This window comes from Dermacentor silvarum, chromosome 3 (genome assembly GCF_013339745.2).
Source record: "Dermacentor silvarum isolate Dsil-2018 chromosome 3, BIME_Dsil_1.4, whole genome shotgun sequence".
Taxonomy (NCBI): Eukaryota; Metazoa; Arthropoda; class Arachnida; order Ixodida; family Ixodidae; genus Dermacentor; species Dermacentor silvarum.
In genome coordinates, this window is record NC_051156.1 from 29,905,863 (window position 1) to 29,913,128 (window position 7,266).

Consider the following 7,266-nt stretch of genomic DNA (forward strand, 5'->3'; position numbering starts at 1 on the left):
GAGACACTCATAACAGAAATTGTTGCGCCTGTGTCCACCAGAGCCATCACAGGCACATTATCCACAAAAACGCGCACTTTGTTTTTCAGCATCAACACAGGAGGTATTTCTGTCAGTAGCACATCTCCAGCGACCTCACCTCCATCGGCCGCGCTAGCTAGTTTTCCGGTGACGAAGGGGACGTGGTGCGACGCAGTGGTGAGGGAGAACGGGAAGCACGAGGACGCGGTGGGGGCGTCAAACTCCTGTCAGATGCCGGGGAGCGATTCCGGGAGCTGCGCGGCCAATACTCGTCGCCAGACGATGTGTGTGCTGGCCACGGGACACCATGGGGTCGTTCGGAGGGCCGTGAAAACTCTGAGGGCTGGCCATACCACGTGGTCATACGCTGGTTGCAAAACCGAGAGATATGACCCGGGACACCGCAAGAGTAACATACCGGGGGAGGTCGAAACCTTGGTTGTTCGTCGATGAACCGAACATTGTCATTTTCCCTTGTGTAGTGGGCTGGTTCATGGCGTGTGTCATGACGATACATCGGGCGTCGAGAAGGCGTGTGCTGAGCGCGTCGGTCATAGCGCGGAGTCGGAGAGCGTGTTGTCATCCGAGACTGTGGGGCCGCGCTGTACTCTACGGCCGCTGCACTAACCATTGGTTGCCAAGGGGCCGAATGTGGCGCAGTCATAGCCTCACGCGACGTGTACATGTCATGGTGGTTAGCTGTTGGACGCGACATCTCTTCGCGGCGGGAAAGTTCCTCGCGGACAATCTGTCGGATGGTCGAAGGAAGGTCGAGGCAAGGGCTCGTGTCCACACTGGCAACCGTCGTAACGTTTGCCAACCGACCAAACTTTGGCGTAATCCGACGCATCTTCAACGTTTCAAAGGTTCTGCAATGCCGAATGACGTCGGACACGGAACTTAGGCTTTCTTTACCGATGAGAAAATTGTACACGTCCTCAGCCACTCCCTTCAGCAAATGTCCTACTTTATCTTCTTCGGACATGCGGGCACTGACCACCTTGCACAGCTTTAAAACTTCTTCAATGTACGTGGTGCATGTCTCACCTGGTAGTTGTGCCCGTTGCGACAGTGTCTGCTCAGCACGCTTCTGTTTGGCGACTGAGTCCCCAAAACACGCCTTGAGCTCTTCAACAAAAAGTTCCCAGCTATTGAAATAACCAAATTCCTAAGCGACAACAACGCAGTGTCTCCTCATCAGCATCGTTTCCGGATGGGTTTCTCTACTGTGACCCAATTAACCACAATTATTCACTACATTGCAAGTGCTCTTGACAAGTCAAGCGAAATTGACGTAATATTTTTAGCCTTTAAGAAAGCGTTTGACCTTGTTCCTATCATTAAACTTATAGAAAAACTACAGTCGATAGAGCTTCCAGCCTATATTATTAACTGGGTGGCGGCTTATCTGTCTAATCGCAAGCAGTTTGTTTCAAGTGATAACTACTCTTCTAACGAACTTTCAGTAACCTCTGAAGTACCTCAAGGTAGTGTGCTAGGATCTTTACTATTTCTAATATACATAAACGACATCACTAACGCAATTTCTCATACAGTTCAAGTTATACTATTCGCTAACGATTGTGTGTTGTTTAACGAGGTTACTTGCCACGAAGATCAATTAATGCTTAACTCTGACCCTTCAAAACATTCTTTCCTGGTGCAGTCGTTGGGGCATGGAATTGAACACAGAAAAAACTGTTTCCATGTCCATAACAAAAAAATAAAAAAAATGTCGTTTGTCTATAACCTCGGCTCTGAACCGCTGACCAAAGTCAGCCAATATAAGTATCTTGGAATAACAATAACCAGTGACCTCAGCTGGAATAGTCACATTTCTAACGTATGTAACTCGGCTTTCAGAAAACTTTGTCTCCTCAGGCACAAACTAAAGCACGCTCCCTCTGGTACTAGATTACTGGCTTACACTTCACTCATCCGACCAAAACTTGAATATGAATGCATTCTATGGGATCCCTATAAGTAAATTAACATTATCGCTTTAGAGATGATCCAACGTAAAGCTGCCAGGTTTATTTTCTCTAAATATAGACCGACTCTCCTACTAGCCTAATGAATCAACATAATATCCAAACGCTACAGCTACGTAGGACAATACAAAGACTGAAATTTTATTTTTTGCTTAAAAGCAACTGTTTGTCCATTCACCCACAGGCTTATGTTCAACCACTTACAGTGCGTTGAACACGGCATCGTCACGATGATTCTTTAACACCCGAACTAACCTCTTTAAGATTTCCTTCTTCCCGCGCACTGTAACAGATTGGAACAGCCTACCATTATCACAATCGATAAGCACCGATTCTATTGAACGCATGTGTCTTTAAGGTTAACAGTATTGCTATGTTGGCCAGCCTTGTTATTGTTTTCTTTTTCTTTTACACGTGCATTTTGCTTGATATACTCCACATCTTCCTTATTCTATTACTTTCTGCATTTTGCAATGGTCGCTCGTTCATCAACTTCTGGTATTTGTCGATTTTGTTTTTTTCCCCTCTCGCGAGAATGGTTGCAAGTGCTCAAAGATGCGTATTACTTTTGCTCCGGATGCCTTAAACTCCGTGTGATACTGATCTAATGTTTGTTAAGTTGTATTCCTTCAGTGTACCTTCTATTAATCTTATTTGGTCGTCGCTTTCATTTCTTTTTCTGATCATTGCATTTGTTACATTGCTTTTGTATTTTTTTCGTGTGTGTATGTATATACATGCGTGTATATGCATATATTTATGTATTCTGCCCCTCCTGCTTGGGCCCCCATTTGGGCCTGCAGTATTGAATTAAATGTAGCGAAGCGTTGGAACTCTGAAGTGGGTCGTCTGCTCCAGCGCCTTGAAGTGGGTCTCCTTCTCCGGTACCTTCTAGTGGATCGTTTTCTTCGGCTCTCGAGCGCCGCTCGTGCTGAGAGTCCGTGCTGCGCTTTTATTGCGATAGCATTTATATGGACACTTCAATCGGATTTCTGCCATCGGCGTCGCCGTCGCCGTCGCCGTGAAGTTCCCTATAGATAAAATCTTCGCCGCGCGCCGTATGCCCGAGCGGAAGCGTGCGGGGACGCGCGCCATCACGGATAGCGAACGCACTCAATCTCCCACGCGTAAGCAAGGAAGCGGGAAGCCAGCGCCGGAGGGAGCGGGGGGGGGGGCACTTCTCCTCTGCCAACAACCGCGCTCGTCTCGCCCGCACCGTCTCTTATCTCCCCACGGCTCTGACCTTTATGCGCCGTGCATTCGCCGCTCAGTTTCCGTTGAAGCGATAGACCGCACGTACCTTCGCCGCTGCGGCGTATATATGCGCTTCCTGCCAGCGGTTTGACAGTCGTTGTCTGCAGTCATTCAGTGTGATCTATTCACGTTTGTTTGTGCGCGCTCACACCACGCTTGTTCATTCAGTTAGTAATAGTCAGGCCGCATTTTCCAACGCAAGCTACACATGCAATGCTACACAGATCGGCAGTGCAGCACTACAGGTGTGTCCCTTCGCACGCGCTGCCCACGGTAAGAGCTTCTCATCAAGACCACCGTTTCACACGCGCCTTCTCGTGGTCATCAAGTCTCTCTTCATGTCGGTCTACTTACGCCGCAGCACACCTGCTTACTTAATCAGCTCATGTTTACTAAAATTCATATTGTTACCAAAGCCGCTCACCTTACTTCGTATGACATTGCTGTGTTGCTATCGCATTCGTTGCTTCGCCCTTAGGGCGAAACTGTGACATTTTTTCGACAGTCGCCCTTGCGCTACTTCAAGTGCCGTCCAATAAACATCCTTGTAAATTGGTGGAGGTGCTGTACCCTCACAACCGCTCCGAAATGCGTCAGCGTCTGTGTCAGTGTACTGCGACGGTCTCTGCGACACCATTGTACTCCTTTTGCCATCTGACCGCGTTCGCACTATGAAAGGATTGTTGGTGCCCTTTGCGACAGTGCAAATCACTCATGGTGACGGCGCTATTTTTGTTAGCAATCCATCCTCATATAGTGTCACATTGCTGCGCGGGGAATGTCTCGGCAGAGTGGAACCGCTCGAAGACGCACAAGTTGTGGACGCACCCGATGACACGCACTGGCCCAGCTCCTTCACACTTAGTGCTGTTTCGAAGTCTGATTCGTCGCCCGAAGATCTATTTGGCTCCTCCATCAATGAAAACCTTACGCCGGTCCTGCGTTCACAGCTTCTGTACCTGTTGGAATGTTGGAAGAATTTCGCCCACCTTTCGATGTCGCGCAGACTTCCCTGGGCCGCACGTCCACTGTCACGCATGGCATCGACACTGGCTCCCAACCGCCACTGCGGCAACGCCCATATCGCGTGTCTCCTGCCGAGCGTCGTGTAATTAACGAGCAAGTCGACGACATGCTTCGACGGGTTGTTATTCGACCATCAAACAGTCCCTGGGCGTCTCCGGTCGTTCTTGTTGCGAAGAAGGACGGTTCCGTACACTTCTGTATGGACTACCGACGGCTCAACAAGATAACCCGCAAGGACGTCTATCCGCTGCCACGAATAGACGACGCGATTGACAGCCTCCAAGGAGCTGAATTCTTTTCATCGCTCGATTTGCGCTCAGGGTACTGGCAAGTCCCTATCGCTGAGGACGCTCGACCGAAGACAGCCTTCGTCACGCCCGACGGCTTGCATGAATTCAACGTCATGCCGTTCGGACTGTGTAATGCGCCCGCGACCTTCGAGTGCATGATGGAGATACCGTCTTGCGCAACCTGAAATGGCACACGTGCTTGTGCTACCTCGACAACGTCGTCGTTTTCGCTCCGGACTTTTCCACGCACCTTCAACGCCTCCGGCATGTTTTGACGCGTTTGAGCAACGCCGGCCTAGAGTTGAACCTAAAGAAGTGCCGATTAGCAGCACGGCAGCTGACAATACTGGGCTACGTCGTGTCCAAGGATGGAATCCACCCCGATCCAGCCAAGCTTCGGGCCGTAGCCGAGTTTCCCAGACCTACGTCCGTCAAAGAACTGCGCAGTTTCGTAGGACTGTGTTCCTACTTCCGACGTTTCATCCGAAACTTCGCCACTATTATATCACCACTGACGAAGCTCCTTGGCAGTAAGGGGCCCCTCGACTCGTGGTCGTCAGCGTGCGAGGACGCGTTCGCAAAGATCCATCGTTTGTTGACGTCTCCGCCCATACTACGCCCCTACAGAGGTACACACGGACGCCAGCGGTGTTGGCCTTGGCGCTGTGATTGCGCAGCGCAAGCCAGGGTTCCCTGAATATGTCGTAGCGTATGCAAGTCGTACGCTTACTAAAGCCGAGGCCAACTACTCCGTCTCCGAAAAAGAATGTCTGGCGATTATCTGGGCCCTTACGAAGTTTCGCCCTTATTTGTATGGTCGTCCGTTCGATGTCGTTACTGACCACCATGCACCATGCTGGCTGTCGTTATTGAAGGATCCCTCAGGCCGTCTTGCCCGTTGGGCACTTCGTCTGCAGGACTACGACATCCGCGTGCTCTACTGCAAGTGATGCCAACATGCCGACGCCGACGCCCTCTCGCGCTCCCCCTTACCCGACGACAACGCCCGCTGCTCAGGAACTCAACTGGCCGTTTCTTCCATCGACCTTCACACCATCGCTACAGAACAGCGCAAGGACCAATGGATTGTCTCGCTGATAGACTTGCTCACTGATCAGTCGGCAACACCACCCACTCGCGCATTGCGTCGTCAATCCTACCATTTCGCCATTCGCGACGAGCTACTTCACCGACGCAATTACAGCGCCGACGGCCGCCAGTGGTTACTGGTAGTACCCCGCAGTCTCCGTTCTCAAATATGCGAATCGTTCCACACTGATCCGTAGTGTGCACACTCTGGGGTATACAAAACTTACCACCGAATTCGACAACGGTACTTTTGGCGGGGAATGTACCGGTACGTGCAGAAATTTGTTCGCTCCTGCCTCGATTGTCAGCGCCGGAAATCTTCGCCGAACTTCTCGCCAGCAGGTGTACAACCTTTACCTTGTCCTAACCGGCCGTTTGGGCGCGTTGGCATCGATTTATACGGACCTCTTCCTCTGACGTCGGCTGGTAACTGCTGGGCCATCGTCGCTGTTGACCATCTCACGCGATACGCCGAAACAGCCGCCCTTCCAGCGGCTACAGCACGAGATGATGCCTCCTTCCTGCTCCACCGATTCATACTGCGTCACGGTCCCCCAGGGGCTACTCAGCGATTGAGGCCGTGTCTTCTTGTCGGAAGTCATCGAAGCTATTCTCAAAGAGTGTCACGTCGTTCACCGAAAAACTACTGCTTACCACCCACAGACAAACGGTCTCACAGAGAGATTTAACCGCACGGTCGGCGACATGCTCTCAATGTACAACGCCGCCGACCACTCAAATTGGGATGCCATTCTGCCCTTCGTCACCTACGCCTATAATACCGCCCCTCAGAGTACTACTGGCTTCTCACCGTTCTTCTTATTGTACGTCTGCCACCAGTCGCACACGATCGACACGATCCTACCATCCAAGCCAGACACGTCTGAGTATACGCCTATATCTGATGATGTGTGGTGTTTTATGGCGCAAGGGCCAGTTATGGCCAAAGAGCGCCATGCCAGTGTTTGTGAGTGTGCAGTGAAGCGATGAATTCTGAGAAGTAGATGAAGCGTGGCTGTAAAAGGGCCTAAAATAATCGCTGTAAAGTGCGTAAAATATACATGTACTAAGATCATGGCAATGACATGAGGTGTACTATGAAATGAAGAATGCATTGAGAGGGAATGACACGATATTTAAAATATTTAAGATGCAGTAATTGGCAAGAAGCACTACTGCCTAAACAGAGCCCTTGAACCACAAGGGCCTGGAGGCATGTGCTATAAAAAACTACTATCACAGCGGCATCCTCTGGAGAGAGGATGCGCTACGACCTTAATGGGCTAATAACATGCAGGACCACATCGTTCAAGAAATCGACGACTGCTTTGGCGTTAAAAACCGGTTCTTCACCAAGAAACATGATGGGGTGAAGAGGCACATGATACCGGTACGCTTGAGGAAAATATTTCTTTCTCACTCTTTCAGCTTCCCGACACTCCAGGAGGACATGGAGGATGGTCAGCCTCTCACCACATCTACCACAGGTTGGTGGTTCATCACCTGCCAACAAAAAACTGTGGGTTCCGTACGTGTGTCCTATTCTCAGCCGACTGAATAGGACGTCAGTTCGCCGTGCTTTCGTTACGGGGGGG